This window comes from Thamnophis elegans, chromosome 1, assembly GCF_009769535.1.
Source record: "Thamnophis elegans isolate rThaEle1 chromosome 1, rThaEle1.pri, whole genome shotgun sequence".
In the NCBI taxonomy this organism is placed as follows: domain Eukaryota; kingdom Metazoa; phylum Chordata; class Lepidosauria; order Squamata; family Colubridae; genus Thamnophis; species Thamnophis elegans.
Genome location: NC_045541.1, coordinates 111,981,432 through 112,001,853, shown reverse-complemented (window position 1 = coordinate 112,001,853; position 20,422 = coordinate 111,981,432). Strand labels below are relative to the sequence as shown.

Below are 20,422 nucleotides of genomic sequence, written 5' to 3'. Positions count from 1 at the left end.
GTTAGACTGAGGGTGCAATACAGACTCTTTTTCTTACATTGATGCAAATGTTTCTGTGGAGTAAACAATGAAGAAAATGAATAGTATCATGTATGCCATTAATATACATTTATTAAATAATATTTAAAAAAATCTTTACCACAAACACAACTACTCATAAATCAGAGCTAAGAAACAGCTCGTTTACTCTGACTTTTCATTAACTTGGACACCAAGAGTTGTTTTAAAAATTATGTTGATTTTTTTTCAAGTTCATATCTAAGGTAGCATAAGCTAGAAAGGCCATCACCCAGGTACCTATATCGGGCTTCTCTTTTTTTACTTTCTCCTTGCTAAGTAGATATACTTTTTCCTCCATTTGTTTTTGCTTCCTTGCTTTCTGTTCTCTGGTCTTCCGTATACACCGTCCTGAGCAAGTCTGAGAACACCAATATGCATGGTGCTTGTGCAGAAACCCCTTAAGCAGAAGAGGATAGTTTTCATTTAAAGATAGATATCCTTGTTATTTCTTTACGGAATCCAGTATTTAATTTGGTTTTTTGGGGGGAGATTTCTGAGCCACTTCAGATCAGTCCTGGACTATGTGGCCTCACAGTTGACTGCATTTGAAAACTGAAGCAGTTTATTTCTGGTGTCAAATACTATGGTAATCAGAACCAAGTAAAACTAGCATTTTGTTTGAAACACTAAGTTTTGTAAGTAGTCTGTTCTATCATTTGTCTCATTCTGGCTTTTAACCGCAGCAGATTTATCCAAGGGAAAATGAGGCTTTCAACTTTGCACCTCTTCTTCATAGGAATGGCTCTTCTTTTTTTCTCCATTCCACCAGAGAAATGTATACAATGAGGAGACATCTAAGGTCTCCACAATCTAGAAGATCTCCAAGTTCCCTTCTGTTATTCTATGTAGCAATGGCCTGGGTGGTGCATTGGGATCTGTTCAAAAGATTTCTTTTAATTTCATCTTTTATGAGATCCAGGGGAATTCTAGTTGCTACGGCAGGGAAGTGAATCATTGAAGAGGTGTCTGTGCTCTTATTCACAACATATTGAGGTTGGTAACAGTGAAGAGAATCTACTTTTAATAGAAGAGGGAGTGGAAATGCACAAAACATCACAAGAAGCCAAGCAGAAGATGTTTGTTTATGTAGCAACTCACCCAAATATAACTGAATGACACGGATTATGAATTTCATAAATTTGGTCAGTTACATTTGTGTATGATGCTGCCAAGAGTCAAAACCAGCTAAACAAAAACCCAAGGATCTCTCTCTCTCTCTCTCTGTATCCTCTTTTAATTTTCAATGGCAAATACCTTTTAATAAAGAAATTACCTTTCTACTTGATTCAAGCTCCACAGTTCTTTTCTCAGAGCTAACTGTTGTGGCCCGCCAGCAGCCAGCAGAGCTGGCAGCAGATTCAGACAGTGAGGAGGTTGGGGAGGAACATGGGCCAGTCCTGGAGTCTGGGGAAGGCTCAGACAAGGGCTCTGTGTGAGAGGCAGAGAGGGAGCCTGAGCCGTATGCCAGTTATCAGCTGCTTTCAGAGTCAGACATCAGTGAGGCAGATGAACAACTGAAGCCTGTTCCCAATCTGTGCATGAGCAGAGTTGCCAGACGAAGGGAACAACTAAAGAACAGGGGAATAAGGCCAGATGATGAATGGCCCCCTCCCAGAGGAAATCAAAGAGTAGCGAAAGGGGAGTGGAGTTTGCAGGAGACAATTAGTTCGCTAATTGGTTGTAACTCTCTGAGACTCCTTGACAAGTTTTGCAGATATCGGCCTGTCAGCTCTCCAAGCTGTAAATGACTGTAAATCCTCCTCTAAAAGACTTTGCCAGTTGTGAATGAGCAAACCACAGTAAATTAATAAAAAGGTTTTTGTCGGGACAAGGAATTTGCTTCATGCTCTTGGAACGCTTGTTCAGAACGCTAACATTTTGACACCCTGACAAAAAAATTCATTTTATTGTACGTTTTAAATTTCAAAAATGTGTGAATCCCCTCTTGGAAGTTCCCATAGCATAAAAGCAGGGCTTTTCAGCTCTTCAAGGTTGAAGCCACACTGCTGGTTATTGCTGAAAGTTCTCATCTGTTGGCTTCGTCGTTCTGAAATAAGTCAAACTTCCCTCTTCTTGTATGCCACTTGAAAACCTTTGACTCAAAATTATTGTCACAATATTTGAAGACTATTTCAGGTAGACTGTTCCTAGAGCTGCTCCTCTGAAAGATAAAAGAGAAAAGCAATAGTGAAACCTCCACCTGGAAGAGCTTTCAATGTTACGGAGCAGGTCCAAGCATGCTTTTGACATTCCTTCACACTGCTATTTAATATACCTGCAAACAGAATACTACATAGGAGTTGTATTTGAATGATGAATTAATGACTGGGCGTCTTGGGAAAAAAATCCCAGCAATTCATTATTTTTATTAGCATCCTGATCATGTTTCGAATCTGTATTTGATGTGGACTACATGGTTTGAAAATATTTTGGAGTGTGTTGTTAATGCGGCCAGTATTTTTAGGCAATGAAACTACATTTCCTAAACAGGAAATATTTTTGCATTTTTTTCTGCTCAATCATTTCACCCTAATTAAAAATAGAAGTGTTTCAAAAATGCTTTTTAAGATTAAAATTTGATCAGAATGCTGGTTTAGAAAAAGGATGTGTCTAATCAACATATCTTGGAAGTGGCCTTCAGTGATTTCAGAATTATAAGGCTGGAATAACTATAATCCTCAATTACTGTAATGCCCAATTACTGTAATGCTCGGTTTAAGAGCAATTTTAGGATGTACATTATAGTAACATACCATGCCAGAGAAAACATTTTTAATCTAATCTTTTTCTAATTGCAGGGACTTTTTTTAACATTGGGTAAGCATTTTGATATGGGATTTCATACCTTTATTTTGAAATAAGGATAATATCTTGGGCTTGTTCTGAACATGCAGATTAGTGATCAAGATCACAGCAGCAGAGAACTTGAAAAGATAATTTACACTTAGCTCAAGAGCCTGTGATGAAGCAACATCTGCCATATCTAAGCTAGATTATTCTAAGGTTCATCATCTTATTAATAGCTGTCTGCAACTCAAGAACTTTCCTAAATGGATTATTCGCCTGCATCTCCATTTCCAAGACAAAATAATTTCCCAGTTCTTGAATCACCATCATTCATCATGACGTATATATTTCAATATATTTTCTTTAGTTTGTCTTTCTTTGAAAACTGAGCTTCCAATAAAATGCTGTATTCCATTTCTAGTCTCAAGAATAAAATTTTTAAAAAATTAAAAAAGGTTTTTCCCAAGTGCCAGTTATTTTATATTTCTATTCACGGAATGCAAAATTGTATCTGGTGATCTGAAAACAAGCTCACATTGCTGACACATTTGTGTTCATATGATTAATCCAGAGATTTCTTAACAAGACATATTCACCCATCCACCCCAACCTGTCCATGTTGGTATAAACACAGTTTCAGCTTATCTTTCCTACAATGGCACTGTTAGGATTCAGTGGAGCTGGACAACATGCTATCTGAGGAAAGCCAACATCACAAACACACTCTCTCTCTCTCTCTCTCTCTCTCTCTCTCTCTCTCTCTCTCTCTCTCTCTCTCTCTCTCTCTCTCCCTCCCTCCCTCCCTCCCTCCCTCCCTCCCTCCCTCCCTCTCTCTCCCTCTGTGGGATTGGTCAATCATAGTTCTCTCATTTTTAAAGAAATAAAAGGAGTCTTCTTTCCTGGCACTTCAGAGGAAAGTGAACTGATCTCCCCGTCCTGCAACTCCATTTCCCTCTCTTAATTCTTCTTGAATGGATAATGATAGGAGCAATACCCGTTGCCTTCCTGGCTCTCTGTATTTGTCTAAATCCTAGTAAGGGGACTGAATATATTCTTGAAAACTTTGTAGGCCTTTATTCTGCAATATTCCCATTTCCTACACTACACACACACACAAACTAACTAACTAACTAACTCTCTCTCTCTCTCACACACACTCACTCACTCACTCACACACACACGCAAACACGCACATACACACACACTCTCCACCGCCAATTTGGTGAGATTTGCTTGAAACTGTTGTGGGAATTCCTACTGTCCTTTGAGAGTAGATTCATGGATCAGATCCATGAATCTGTGCCAACCAGTCAAGCCCCAAGTGTCCCACTACATTTCTGAGAGATAAAATACGTTGTTCATTGTCCAGAACTATAGCTGAAGCACAGTGAAGCTGTTCTGCTTGCAGAAGTCCCCAGTTTTAAGCCAATGGCTCTCCGGCCTTGCAAAACTGTTACCATTCAGAATCAGAAAGCTGAGGTGCCAGATGTTTTAGTAACCAGGCTGGTTATAGGACACTTTCATGAGATGCTCCAGCTTATCAAGAAGCAACAGTATTGTGCTTGGTAACTTCCCAAATTACCTTGTTTTGCTGTTACCTTTGTCATAATTTTGAATTCTGGCTTTTTCAGTTCTTCACATAATATTAGGGTTAAGGACTCAACATGAGAAAAGTTGGGTGGAGTTTGAGAATTAATATGAGTGCTTGTTTACAAAGGCTAAATTGAAAACACAATGATAGGAATTGTACATTTTTAAAAAATAAATATAATTGCTTCATCTTGTTCTGCCAAAAGATTTATTTTCTAGATCATCAGGAACAATAGTAGTTCAGCAAAATTTTCAAGGTCAGTTTTTTCAGACAGCTCATAGATATCTTTCCTGTGTACACATTCAAGAGAAGAGTCCATAGTTTTGCTGAGTCCTCAACTCCCTTTGATAAACCTCTAATGGATACTCCAGGGCTGAGGATGACACATGCATCTGTAAAATGGAGACATACATATAAGCTGGTTTCATGTGCATTAGGCCATCCGTCCCCCAAAGAGGAAGAGAATCTATACTTTTTAAAGAACTCATGCTGCCTTATTATCATACAGTTGTGGAAAGAGGAACTTGAGTGTGACTTGAGTAAGAACAAACAGCTTTAGGATGAAAAATCTGGTTCCTCTTTATTCTTATGGTCTACTTCTGAATTAAATGCCAGTTGCCACATACATATTGGTTGCCTGGAACATAGTACATATGTTGCCTTGAGTAGAAGTTTATGGAATTCTTTGATTCCATGGAAATCAGAGGTAGTATTCTGCTGGTTCGCCCTAGTTCAGGCGAACTGGTAGGGGTAGTGGTGGGAAGCGCCGCCCACCCAGATGTCATCACAGAAGGTTTTGCACATGCGCAGAAGCGCTGCACACAAGTGAAGCAAGCAAGCAAGCGCTCCTGGTTCCAAACCAGTAGCAAAGGTAAAAGGATTTCATGCCTGATGGAAATATATTTTGTATATTGATTGCAGGTATTTATTGCACAAGACTAGAAAATTAAATGGACCTCATAAATAATATTCTTCCAAACTGACTATGTTACAACATGCTTCAGGTTATCCAGTCATGCATACAATATTAGGGCCCCTTTCCTGCCTATTGCTAGCAAATCTGGGCTGCAAAAACCAGTGTATTCACTTGATGGCAGCAAAGAGGGTTTTCTTTATCTCATTTCCACTGAGTCTCATCCTGACTTTTGCATAAAATCTGGATTTTTTGCTGATATACTATACAAGCAACCTAGACATTTCCCAGGCACTGGAGAAACTTTTATGCATAGGCAACCTACAAATGGGGATGCTTTGGCCTGTTTTCACAGACCTCCCAGTCATCACAAAGGATCTGGAAGGCTGTCTGCCCGATTCATCATTTATCCTCTAAGCTAGAGTGATTTAAATTCTCATTCATTCGTTCTTTCCTGATGCTGCCCAATTCCAACTGGATCTGAGTGACTCAATCAAAGACAGCATTATCCTAGACAGGTTTAAGGAGGTGATCTTACTTCTCATAGGTCTTGCTTACTTTTCACTCCCTCTCACATGTGACGGCATGGAAGAGATGCTGAAACAATCAATGGATGCCTAACAAAGCTTTACTTCCATGGAACCTCAACAACTTCAGCTTGATTTGGAGGAAGTCAGGGTTAATTGATCCTATATTCAGCAGTTCTTGTGATAAGGCTAATTGGTGGAGGTTGTTTAGTTCAATGCATGATTGGATTTGTTTAGGCTAAACATAACTTATTTAGTTTGGTTTGGCTAGGTCAATCTATTGCCATGACACAATAACCCCCACTACAGTCTCAGTTAAATGTGCTATATAAGCAAAGCTAAATGGTATTGTGTGCTCGTGCATTTGATCTCCATAATGCCTCTGTGCCTATTGATAGTTCAACATTTCATCTGTAATTCTACATGTAAGAGCTGCAGAAATGAAACCTAAAACATAACGAATTACTTAATATAGGTTTCTTGTTAGATGTAATTTCTCCAAAGCCAGAAGCATCTTCCATCTTTCATATTGTTCCCAGGGCATCCACATGGATGTGTCCATTAAATCACTAGGAATCAATCTTGATTTGAAGAAGGTTAACTTTTCACCCTATATTGTCCCAGAGTTTTAGTGAAAGTTGCTAGAGGTCATTAACTCTAACATAAAAGCTGTATCTCCAAAATAAGAAAGATGTGGGACCTGTAGGGCACATATACTGTATATATACACCAACACTAATAAACAATGCTACAATAAAGTTCGAATCAAATTCTTCAACCTGGTGGTCTCCTGGATGTCCTGGATTACAATTTCCATCAACACCAGAAGGTACCCCCCCCCCCCCAGTCATGACAGAAGATAGGGATATAGCAAAAGGATTTCCAGGTGAAACAAATCATTCAACAAGTTGTAGTAATGTATGCAGTCTTCAGGTGAAAGGATCTGGTAACAGAAAGCAAATGCTTCTTTGAATAGAAAAGTCTCATCATCTCTTATTATATTTACTTATAGGACTTCCTCATCTGGACTGAAAAAATCCAGATGACCCTTACCTTGCAGCAAGGAGATATGAAACTGCTTCCATTCAGTTGACCGGATTATCGTTGCCCAAAATTAGAAGATTGATTGCTTGATTAGCAAACCATCTCCCCTACGACGTGACTCTTAAGTGGTTTACAAATGATAAAACAAGTAAAAAAGAGTTTTAAAAGATTAAAATGGCACAGATTAAAATATTATTAAAAACTGTACTAAAACTGTACTAAGAGTAAGAGATGGATGGGACAGGGAGAGGTGTTCTTACCCAATCAGCCACTTCCAGCAGTAGGTTTCCCCCACTTGGGACCCAAGGCCTTCTGGAAGGCCAAAAGGGAGGAGGTAGTTCTCACCTCCAGTGGTAGAATGTTTCACAAGCATGGGGCCACAGCAGAAAAGGCTCTTCTCCTTGATCTTACCTACTTTAATGCCTTACCAGACAGAATTCGTAGTAGGCCTCTTCTGCTGGCATGAGTGGGGTAGGGAAAGAGGGCTCCTCAGATATCCTGGACTCATGCCATCTAGAGTATTAAATATAATAACCAACACCTTGAATTGGATCCAGAAGCAAACTGTTAATTGGTTGCCAGAGATCATTCACAAGCGCAACCCACGCCATTTCTGTCCCATAACCTGATCTGAAACCAGACTGAAAGCAGTCAGATCAAGATTGTTTAACAATCTCTGTTGATCTCAAAGTTCATCAGAATTATATATAGTCAATACTGGAGGTTGGGGTATTCTCTAACCACTGAAAAGGTATTGGTTAGATTGGGAAGCTAAACAATCATCCTAGAAAAATGTAATGGCACATCACTTCTGTAATGCTCTCAAGAAAACTACATTGATGCGCTCTTCAGAAGTCCAGGCATTCATACACTGACATTTTAGTTCAAAAATAAAGTATCCACGCAGGAGGTTGGACAAGAAGACCCCAAGGTCTCTTCCAATCCTATGATTCTATGACTTGCAAGACAACTGAAAACAATTTTTAAAAGCTAACATTTTAGATGGGCAAATAGATAGTAAAGAAAAAGCAATTGGCCCTTTGTCATATTGGTTGTCAAGGTGGTCCAGTGGCTAAAATGCTGAGGTTGTCAATCAGGTCGGCAGTTCGAATCCCTAGTGCCATGTAATGGAGTGAGCTCCCGTTACTTGTTCCAGCTTCGGCCAACCTAGCAGTTCAAAAGCATGTAAAAATGCAAGTAGAAAAATAGGAACCACTTTGGTGGGAAGGTAACAGTGTTCTGTGCTCCTTTGGCGTTTAGTCATGGCAGCCACATGACCACAGAGATCTCTTCGGACAGCGCTAGCTCTTTGGCTTTGAAATGGAGATGAGCCCCCTAGAGTTGGGAACGACTAGCACATATGTGGGAAGGGAACATTTACCTTTACATATTGGTTAGAGGATTATGGAATCTGAAGTCTAAAAAGTCATGTTTCGAGACGGCTGATTTTCAGTTTTTCTTGTTCCTAATTTGAGCATGTGATATTCCCTGTTTTCTCTTTAATAAAACAGGAGGCCCCTAGAGTTAGCAGACAGAGTGATAAATTCTTGTCGTATTGGAGCAGCATCTGAAAAATATTTTTGAGAAATGGTAGGAGGGAACAGGAAGTCTCTTTTCTAAGTGCATGATGGGAGTGGCATTGGGGCACCCAAATTGTAGTCTATCCTCGTCCATGGAAACCCACTGAATAATTATCAACCTGTTACTGTTTCTCATCCCAGCCTACCTCACAGGGTTGTGGTTGCAAGGAAAAAAATGGGGGAGAAAAATTGTATGTCTCCTTCAGCCTCCGAACCGAAGATCTAACCATTGAAATAAACAAACACATTAAAAAGTAGGTTTTCCTTTTATCCTGATGTGGTGAAAAATTGGTGCTCTATATCACTTCCAAGTATGCCCAACATTCTGGATTTGTCACAACGCTTCTCTTGCAATTTTCAATGCCCTGGAGCACCAACCCCAGACTTCATTTCTCTAGTATGTTTGCTTTTCAGATTTTGTTTTTCATTTAATGCTTAACTGGCCCTGCTCTGCTTTCTGTATGTTTACTTCAGTCACTGCCTGCCTTACTGTTCAAACTGAACCCTCAGGGCAGCTTATTTCTTAAAAAAAACAAAACACCCCAAAAAGAATAATATACAAAACTGCAAAAGGTAAAATGAAAGGAAGTTAAATGAAAGCGTAATAGTGGGCACGTGAGCAATGATCAGTGGGGCAAGAAACAAGGGCAGATGAGAGTGTTGGAAGGGAAACCTTTAGGGTCACAGACGCAAGAAGACAATCGTGTCATTGAACTGTGTCATTGAACTGTTACTGTTTTTACTTGATTGTTGTATATCACCCTGACTTACTTTCTATGAAACGAGCAGCCATAAGAAGGCAGTGTCCCTGGGATACTTGTAATACTGTGTGTATTTGAGCTACGTCATCAGCTCTGGGTTACAGATCAGTTGTCAAATGATCAGAACCAGCCCTACCATTGCAAGGAGGAAAGCAACTGCTTTCAATAGCAGATGTTTGAAGACAGAGTGGTCCCAGGAAATTAGAGACTAAAGCTGTGGGTGTATCACATGGCTTGCTCTGTAGCCTGTAAAGTACCCTAACCAGGGCTGAATTAAAGATTCATCTATGTAGATGTGAAATCAGAGAGTGCCATCTTGTCTTTCATCTCAGGCAATAAAATGAACCATTTGCCCTAGAGATTAGCCTGTTAGAACAAATGTATTGTTGCTAACTTCCTTGTGTTAGGGGGAGGGTGGAATCGTTTTTGACTGGTGTTGTTTCTTAAGCAGTTCTATTTTGTCCCCTGTGATAGTACCATAAGCTCTGATGAGGCTCAGCCCAACAAACGAGAGAAAGCAGTTCCTCATTTTCATTGTTATGACTGAGGCGAGGATCTCAAGCTATACCAAGAATTGTGAGTAGCAACCTCAAAGTCAGTTTCTAGACGTACATACAAATGAGTGCAATCATTGATCCATTTTGGGACAGAAGCCCCACGCAGAAGTTAAGCAATGACTTCAGAGGGTTAACAGAGGATGTATGTGGAATTTGGCACACACTAGCTATAAACAGGATTGGCTGCATTTCAAGAGCATATATTCTTTATTGAAAGATATTTGTCTCCAAACGCTCATGAGGCAATGAGTCATGCCGAGTTCCCTTCCAGGCAGAAATTCCCCTTCGTATCATGGCTAATTTAGCTGCACTGATCAGTGAAAAGTATATTTCTAGAGAAATATAAGATACAACTCTATATTTCCTCCCTCCCTCCCTCCTTCTCTCTGTTATATAATGCCTCCAATATGCAGAGAAGGGACAACTTAGCTCACAATTATACTAAGATAACAGTGGCTTTGGGCCTGCCACTCACAGCGATCACAACTACAATAGCTCTAAAGCAGATGAAATTGCTTCACATGCAGTGTTAGGCTACATTAGCAGAAGTAATTGCTCCACTTTGCTCTGGTTTGGCCAGATCTCACCTTCAAATACTGTGCTTAATTCTGGTCATCCTATTTTAAGGACCAGAGAATGCAAAGATGAGCTGTGAGGACAATCAGGAGCCTGGCATTGAAGAGAGACCAAAAAGCTGGGTGTGCTTAGCCTGTAAAAAGATGAGTCACTGAGGAGATATGAGACTTGTGATAGCACTTTTAAGAAAAAAGTTGCATGCAAAAAGGTCAAGACTTGTTTTCTTGTTAAGAGAATGAGACATAGAATAATAAATCAAAGTTCCAAGAAGGCAGATTCTAATTATTTGGAAACAAAACATCAAGGGTAAGAACAGTGTTCTTGGTTGATGGTGGAGTTAATTACTCACAGAGTGGTGGGCTTTCTAAATGTTCATTTGAGTAGAGGACAGGCATATACAATGGATAGGAATTGAGCAACATATCAATGTTTGACCTTGGGGGGGGCGGCCAGGGGGGGCATGGCCAGCTTGACATCACTCATGTCGGAGGCCCTTGTGGTGGGCCAAGTACTCTGTCAGCAAAAACGGGCTCCAGTAATCAGTTTTTGGCTGCGACGGCCTCCTGCAATCCTCTGCCAGTGAAAATAGAGCTTGTGGAATCTGCGCACGGTCCTTGTGAGCTCTGTTTCCAGCTGCTATAGCCTCCTGCAATCCTCTGCCAGCAAAAGTGGAACTCGGGGGGGGGCTGCACATAGGCCTTGCAAGCTCTGTTTCCAGCTGTGACAGCCTCTTGTAACCCTTTGCCAATAAAAAATGGAGCTTGGGGGCCCCACATGCGGCCCTCCCAAGTTCTGTTTTTGCTGGCAGAAGCCCCGCGGGCTGGTCTTTCACTGTTTCCAGGGTGGCCCCACAGGCCAGATCTAAGTACCTTGCATGCCAGATTTGGGCCCCAGCCCTTGAGTTTGACACCCCTCCTCTACAGTATAACTGCAATAATTGTTCTACAAGTGTGAATTTGGAAAGAAACAGCCAATATATAGGAAAGCAGTTGTGAAAATATAAGAGTCTTTAATGCAGCCTTCCTTGATCACACATCCTCTGAATGTAATTGGACCACAGCTCCCAGAATTCCTAGCAAGCGTGGCATGAAAATACTGAGAGTTGAGATTCCAAGAGACCTAGAAGAGGTCAAGCCATGGAAAGTTAATCCCATGAATGCTTGGCCAGCCAAATTTTCAGAAGTCCCACTTAGATTCAATCTACTTGCTGACTTTGTTTATCCACTAAATTGATACAGAAAGAAACTGGAAAGAAACTTATATTTTTCAAGATAGCAAATAGTTGTGGGTGGGGGTGGGCAACAGAAAATCAAGTCAGTCTTATATCAATTATAATCAGTCTAATATTAGGTGAATACATGCACAATATCAATGCACAATCATATTAAGGTCACTAGATTTATTCCAGTTTTGCATCTGATGCAGTGTGTTTATTGGATAATCTTGAGATATATTACCATCTCAGGAGAGATAGTTACAATTTCTCTCCCCATATGTAGATGTACATAGTAAGACTATTTTCTGGCTGAAGTAGTGGGCTTTAGTTTAACATACAGGTAATCCTCAACTTACGACCACAATGGACCCCAAAATGTCTGTTGTTAAGTGAGATATTTGTTAAGCGAATTTTGCAACCTTCTTGCCTTAGTTGTTGAGTGAATCACTGCAGTTGATAAGCTAGTAACTTGGTTGTTAAGTGAATCCAGCTTCCCCATTGACTTTGCTTGTCAGAAGGTGATCACATGACTTTGGGGCACTGCAATGGTCATAAATATGAACCATTTGCCAAACATCTGAATTTTGATGACATTGCCATAGGGATGCTGCAAAGGTTGTAACTGTGAAAAATGGTCATACGTCGCTTTTTTCACTGCGGTTGTAACTTTGAACGGTCACTAAATGAACTTTTGTAAGCCGTGGACTACCTGTATTATATTTGAAGAACAGGACAGTTGGAGTTTCCAACTCACATTTATCCTAAAAACGAATGTCAGGAGAAAAATAAAACTTATACATGAATAATTGCCTAAAGTAAAGCCTTATTCTTCATAGTCACATCATCTGGCATGTCTTTTCTTTAATAGTTATTTATAGTCTAACTACTCCCTACCCTCAAGGCAGCCTTTGCATTTCTTGATTTTGATTGGCCTTGCAGAAATCTCCCCAGATATATTAGTCTTAATTCAACATTTATTATTGTGATGGTTTGTGGCACGGTTAGCCAGATGTTTAGACTTGATTTGACATTTTTACCCACCTATTGCGTCTCAGATGTTGTTGCTTAAGGGTGTAAAAGGTATCATTGTAGGATGTAAACTGTTCCTACAATGTAAAGCTGCCTTTTGCATTGACTGATTGTGATTTTGTCAATGCCTGAGCCCTACGGTGTTCAAGTGGTGCTCTAGAGCAGTGGTCCCCAACCTTTTTATCGCCGCGGACCAGTCAGCCTTTGATAATTTTACCGTGGCCCGCTGAGCGCGCGCAGGGGTGGGGGGGCATTGTTCGCGACGACACATTGATTGTTTATATATCAGATTGTTTTGATTAAAGGCGCAGGAACACCGGGGAGACGTCTTCTGAGCGAGGCGTTTTCTGTAGAGCCGCAGGGAGACTGGGGAGACGTCTGCAGGGTTGCAGGTACACGTCAGCTTTGGGCCACACGTGCGTACCTGCGCGGGGCTCTCTTCCCTGGAGCCTTTGCGCACGGCCCAGGAGCTTTTGCACACGGCCCAGGAGCCTTTGCGCTGCAGCGATCATGTCCCCCGGCCGCTGCAGCGATCATGGCCCCCGGCCGCTGCAGCGATCATGGCCCCCGGCCGCTACGCGGCCCGGTGCCAGGTACTCCACGGCCCGGCACCGGTCCGCGGACCGGGGGTTGGGGACCACTGCTCTAGAGTTCTGGGATTGCATTCAAGTCATCTATTACTACTGATCCTTTCCTTTTTTTTTCTTTCCTTTCCTCCTTTCCTTTCCCTTCCTTCTTTCTTTTCTTTCCTTTCCTTCTTTCCTTTCCTCCTTTCCTTTCCTTTTTTCCTTTCCTTCTTTCTCTCCTTTCCTTTCCTTTCCCTTCCTTCTTTCTTTCCTTTCCTTTCTTTTCCCTTCCTTCTTTCTTTCCTTTCCTCCTTTCCTTTCCTTTTTTCCTTTCCTTCTTTCTCTCCTTTCCTTTCCTTTCCCTTCCTTCTTTCTTTCCTTTCCTCCTTTCCTTTCCCTTCTTTCTTTCCTTTCCTCCTTTCCTTTCCTTTTCTTCTTTCTTTCCTTTCTTTTCCTTTCCTCCTTTCCTTTCCTTTCCCTTCCTTCTTTCTTTCCTTTCCTTCTTTCCTTTCCCTTCCTTCTTTCTTTCCTTTCCTTCTTTCCTTTCCTCCTTTCCTTTCCTTCTTTCCTTTCCTTCTTTCCTTTCCTTTCCTAAAGTGATTAGAAAAGGAAATATGCTCTTGTGCTTGTAATATAGTGGACAAATTCCACCCAAAATGAGTAAGTCCTGGTTTCACTGTTGCAGGGGATCTGCACGTGGCAAGGGTATGACTAAGGTTAATAACCTAATTTATATTTAGTTTATCCTACTAAAGAGAACTTTGTGAAAGTCTTGATTGACCAAAGCCACAAAGGTCAAGCTCTGTGGGCTCATTTGATGGTGATCATGACTTATGGAAAACTGTAGAATACACAGAGAGATAAGATCCAGCAGAAAAATATATATTCAGTTAGGTGACGTGAACGGATGGAGGGGTATGAGATGAGAGAGTACAGAAAAATGGTGGAGACATTCAAAGACCCAAGAATAAATGAAAACACTGATTGCTTGATGAGTATCTGCTTACTAAAAATCTGTTTTAAATCTGTGGTTTAAGCATATAGCTGTCTATCCTCAGACACGGCAAAAGGTTTGTTTATTTTAAAATTAATAAGTGGCTGCCCAGCTCTATATGACTCTTGGCAGTAGACAAGGATTAATGAATGGAAGCATGACTCTGGAAAGGAACAGAAATAAAAAGAACCAAATCAGGAAAGAAAACAAGCCAATCTTAAGTGACAAGAATGATTAAGCCAGAGGGAAAAGCCCACATTCTTATAACACAATCAGATCTCCAAAAAGCCACACACTTGTCCCAGCCTGAAGCCTTAAGACATGTCTAAAAGGAGCAAAGCATGGAGATTGGTCAAAGCTCTGGAGTTATAGCATTCCTGAGGGCAGGTGCTGTAACAACAAATCCTAGTTTGGAGCCGGGTGGAGTGGGGTGGGGAGATTGCTATGATAAAAAGTGCAAATTGCCAACAAGGCTCATTAAAGTGGAGCAGACCATCTTTGGACAATGTCAGGAGTAGATCTTGAATAAAAATCCAACTTGGAAGAAGGAGTGAAGATGTAATCCTTTAGGAAAATATTGGAAGACTGATTCATCTCTCAAGAGAACAAATCAAAAGTATATATAGGTAGTCCTCGACTTACAACAATTCATTTAGTGACCGTTCAAAGTTACATTGGCATTGAAAAAAGTGACTTATGACCGTTTTTCACATTTACCACCTTTGTAGCATCCCCATGATCATGTGATCAAAATTCAGATGCTTGGCAACTGACTCATATTTATGACCATTGCTGTATCCCAATGCCATGTGATCAGCTTTTGCAACCTTCTGACAAGCAAAGTCAATGGGGAAGCCAGGTTCACTTAACAACCGGGTTACTAATTTATCAACTGCAGAGATTCGCTTAACAACTGAGGCAAGAAAGGTCGTAAAACAGGGCAAAACTCACTTAACAAATGTCACATTTAACAAGACAAATCTTGGGATCCATTGTGCCCATAAGTTGAGAACTACCTGTATAAAGAAACAGGATTTAGAAAAGGATGAAAAGAATTATGTTGCAAAATGCCCCAGATGTGTATGAAGGTTCACGAATGGGAAATGTTGAAAAGGATGTTTGGTGGAATGAGGAAATGTTAGAAGCTGTGACTGTGGGGAAAAAAACAACCTTATCCAAGTATGATTACTGTCAAAATGAGGATGAGCAAATTATATCCTGTCATCTGTATAGGGAGAAAATGAGAGTTGCAGATAATGTAGTTCAGGAGAGCAAAGTTTACTCTAAGACAGTGTTTCTCATTCTTAGCAAAATGGGGATTCGTGGATTTCAGCTCCCAGAATTCCTCAGACAGCCTGTTCTGTTGTAAATAAGCAGCTGTTTTAGAAGTAAGTGAAGGCAGGAATGTAAGTGATAGTAATAAAAATAAAAGAGATGAAATGATGTTTTGGGCTTGGACAACCTGGAACTATGCCACCTATGGTCTGACCTAAACATAGTACACAAAATTGTCTGCTACAACATCCTACCTGTCAACGGCTACTTCAGCTTCAACCTCAGTAATAGATGTGCAAATAATAGATACAAACCAGTGGTGGGTTCTGGATCCCGTTATAACCGGTACAGTGCAACCGGGCTGGGTGTCCACCACATGCATGCGCGCAGCAAGCACATGTGTACTTACCATCTGATTGGCTCAAATACAGGTAAGGATGGCAGGCAGGCCCTCCGGAGCACTGTATCAGAATGGTACTTGGTGCTCTCAGCAGGCACCGGTATTCCCGTACCAGTCGTATCCACCAATGATACAAACTCAAGATAAATCACTCCAAACTCGATTGCAGAAAATACGACTTCAGTAACAGAGTGGTCAATGCCTGGAATGCTCTACCTGACTCTGTTGTTACATCCTCAAACCCTCAAAGCTTCAACCTTAAACTGGCTACCATGGACCTCACCACATTCCTAAGAGGACCATAAAGGGGGCGTGCATAAGCGCACCAGCATGCCTACCGTCCCTGTCCTACTGTCCCCATTTATTTGTACTCACTTCCTTCCCATGTGTTTATACTTATACCTGTTATCTTGTACATGTTTGACAAACTAAATAAATGAAATAAATAAAATGTTGAATAAGTGAGGGAATGCATTCTGCAGGAATATTTTAAAGATTTTTAGGAGATAATAGGGACATATGGGAGACTGGAACTGAAACCAGTGCTTTAAATGTGAGCATTCAAGAAAAACAATTAAAGGAAAGGGGGTTATAAGTGCAATGGGAACATTGAAAAACCTAAGGCTGTAGGTATAGATAGAGTGACTGCAGTATAATATAGGCATATTTTGCCTACGAAGTGGCTGCACAACTTGTTTAATATGTTTCTGAATTCTGCATCTGTGCTTGGTGGCTGGAAAAAAATGCTTTTATTACCTCTGCTCAAAGGAGATGAAGAATAAATTGGGATTTTGTTATGTGTGCCTAAAAATGTTTGACAGAACGCTGATCAAAAGGGGTTGTGAGGTGACAACCCACAAAATTTGGGAAGTGCAATGAGGCTTTATGTCAGCAGGGGATGTACAGACCAGGTTTTGCTCTGCAGCAGGTCACCAAGAAACATAAGAGAGTTTATTGACTTTGTTAATGTAGAGAAAACATATGATACCGGTTTGAATTACGGAGTATTTTGCAGGGATATGCAATTGATGTTTTGTTGCTAAATGCAGTAAGAGTAGTATATTTAAAAAAAGCATGCAAAACAAACAATCACACATTTAGCAGAGATTGATAGTAGGAGGTACAATAACTGTTTCAAGTATTTATGGATGAATGTATAAAGAAAACTTGTTATGTTGGAGATATGTTCACTGGAGATATCAATACATGCATATTTTTAATGCAGATGATGGCATATTGTCTAAGAACCTGGTAATTTGTAATAAATGAAAGATTAACTGTATGATGCAGTAGTGATATGGATCTGAAAAAAATTGTATCAAGGACTAAGTTGGCTGCGTTTAAGAAGGAAGATGGAGTATACGATTGCAGGTTATACATAAATGACAAAAGAATTAGAGCAAGTACATGAAAACCAATAAAGCCAATGAGTTGTGGTGGGCCTGGTGGTAATAGTAAAGCCAGTGTTATCTCAAGACCCTTTCCATGGTCATGTGCCAGCATGACTATACACCAAAGTGCATGGAACACTTTTACCTTCCCACCAAAGTGGTACCTCTTAATCTACTCACATTTGCATGCTTTCAAACTGCTAGATTTGCAGGAGTTGGGGCAAGTGATGGGAGCTCATCCTGTCACTGGAGGTCTCAAACCTGGACTGTCAGCTTTCCAGCTGACAAACTCAGCATCTTTTAACCACTATTATGCCTCCCTCCCCCTAAAAATAGTAATAGCCTATTTTTTTAATCACTGGATTTTGTTCTACATCAAAAACCAATATGGAGGATTTCATTTTTAAAGTATATAAGAAATAACAATCAATCTATGTACGTGTGGCATCTATTTGTATAAAGAACAATATTAAAATGAAATAAAATTTATTCTTATAGGTCAGTGACCAGACTAAATAAGATTTACAAAATATAATTTACCGAATACAACCTACAAAATAGAATGTACAAAATAAGGTATTCGGGGTGAAAAATGTAGAGTACTGCTTGCACTATTTTACCAATTAATAACATTCTAGGAAAACTTTCACTGTCTTAAAAAAAATCATTTCCTGCCTATTTCTTTTATTCTTCCCTAGTTAAAGAAGTCCTTCCTTTTTGGAAATATTTCCTGAAGGCAGCTACAAGATTATCTTAGATATTATCCAATTTGGAGATAATAGAATAACAGAATTGGAAGGGACCCTTGAGGTCTTCCAGTCCAATCCTTCTCAAGCAGGAGACCGTATACAATTTCAGATAAATGGTGGTCTAGTCTCTTTTTAAAAACCTCCAGTAATGAAGCACCCACAACCTCTGAAGGTAAGCCGTTTATTGTTCTCACTGTCAGGAAATTTATCCTTAGTTCTAGGTTTCTTGATTAGAAGAGAATAATTTTCTATCCATTGTTTCTTGTGCCTTACGGTCAAGTTTTGGAAAATAGGTTGACCCCCTCTTCTTTGTGGCAGCCCCTCAAATATTGAAACTGCTATCATGTCACTTCAATTCCTTCTTTTTATTAGATTAGACATACCCAATTCCTGCAACCGTTCTTCATATCAAATGAAGATCTCAGAAATCAGTTGCATAATGTGAACATGGCTGTTCCAACCCTGGGCTAGCTTACCTCTGATGCATCTTTAACAAATGTGATGTTCTTTCGTCTATGCTATACTATTGGTATATGAATGTTTTGTGGGTAAAATAATACTTGTTTTTTGTTGTTACAAAGCACAGGCTGAAAAAGAAAGTGATCAGGGCACAAACTGGATTCAAACTTTTTCAGTCTCCTGTATGCAATTTTCAATATTTCACCCAGATATCTTTCCAAAGATGGAACAACCTATTGTGTTGCTCAGAGCTCTGATTCTCCACCTGAAATTACCTCTGATTCTCCAAATTGATCAATTCCAGCTGAAGCACAGAACCGATTCCTTTACTTGCTCTGGATGCCTCCGTTAATCCATCCATCTTACTCTCCCTCCACTGTCTCCTCTGCAGTCTTTCCAACTTATGATAGCAGACTGGCCTCCAAGTGACCCCAGATTAATGTAAATATTTGGCTTTCATTGGGAGGAAATGTGACATGCGTTTGGGATGGAAGCTATCCAGAGACCGCAAGCTTAAAGCCAAGCTTTTGGGAAAAGCAGATGTTGTGGTGGTCTCTGCAAGGTATTTTTATTACTAAGGGTTTTAGAATACTCATCCCTTCACTTTTTCTTTTGCATCTGTAAAGAGCAGCCTTTCCAGGGATGCCAAATAACCTTCATATGTTGGCCAGACACAAGAGAGGGGAGGCTCCTTTGCTAAGTATAATTTTTCTCTCAGTGGTTTCAATTGTCTGGGAATATATGCTTACCTGAACAAAGGAGAACGTCATCTGGTATTACTGGAGCATTCAAGAAGAAATATAAGTTCTTGGGATTCATGGTTTCCAGGATCCTTGCTAGCATCAGAAATTCTGATGTCACTACTAGTCTAAAATATTCCTAGTGCAATAACTGTTGTGGCCCAGCAGGAGCCGTTGGAGCTGCCATCAGACTCCGACAGCGAGGGGCCCTATGAGTCGGCTCTGGAAGATGTGGAAGACCCTGGACAGGCACAGACAGGCTGGTTGGCCACCAGGAGGCACCTGAGGCCTGGAGCAGCGGTGAGAGACAAAGGGAGTGTGCTCCTGAAGTCAAGCCTTGGAGCAGTGGGGAGGAGACAAGGTAGTGTGATCCTGACGTCATGCATTGGAGCAGTGGGGAGGAGACAAGGGAGTTGGTCCTGGATGCCCAGCAATGAATGTTACGCAGTTACAGGAGATAATTGGACTCAACTGGTGGTAATTAGGCTCCTCTCAAGACTATAAAAGGAATGGCTTTCCATAAGCTCGTCACAGGAATCAACGTATTTACTAGAGCTGGAGAAGCTTTCGTGGTTATCTTGGCAGGCTGGATTGCTGCCAAGGTCAGTCTGTGTGTTAATAAATCCTTGAAGTATCTTTGTCTCGGCATGCTTTGGTGTATGAAGAGGGGGGAGGGTCAGAACAAATAACAAAGTCCAGAAAACTCCAAATGTGTTTGCATTCTTAGCTTCCATCAGCTTCCATCATTCATAGCCAGGAGCAAGAGTCAGAGAAGATTGGTACTCTAATACTCTCAGGAGGGCCTTGGATTCTTCATTCTTGGCAAAGACGTTACCACAGTTAGTCTGACTTTAGTTTGCTCTAGCACCTCTGCTGTTTGTATCTGTGTAACCAACGCAGGGACAGAGACTATAGGTCTTCTGTGAATTGAGGATACTACACATTGTAAAGTATTTTTTAATCCATAGGCACATTTAATCTACATTAATCTATGATCGAAATTTTACAAGTGATTTAGTAGACTTCCACTCTGCTTGATTTCTAAAGAGTGTTTCTAGAAGCCCATGGCACCCATTAGAAGTTTTGATCATGTTTCAAGGAAGATGCACACTGGTGTAAGCTATTTACAGTGTTTAGAAGTCTATAATTTCTGAACTATTTCCCCCCCAGAAAACATGAAGACAATTCATGTGCATTTTCAACATTT

General features: G+C 40.5%; 1 long non-coding RNA gene across 1 annotated transcript; it reads right to left on the bottom strand.

Annotated features, from left to right (window-relative positions):
* Positions 1 to 4,628: 4,628 nt before the first annotated feature.
* Positions 4,629 to 18,846, bottom strand: LOC116503123. Its single transcript, XR_004254656.1, has 3 exons — positions 18,751 to 18,846; positions 6,932 to 7,435; positions 4,629 to 4,830 (listed from the first exon to the last, which is right to left on the bottom strand). It is a non-coding gene; the product is annotated as an uncharacterized LOC116503123 (long non-coding RNA).
* Between the last annotated feature and the right edge of the window lie 1,576 nt (positions 18,847 to 20,422).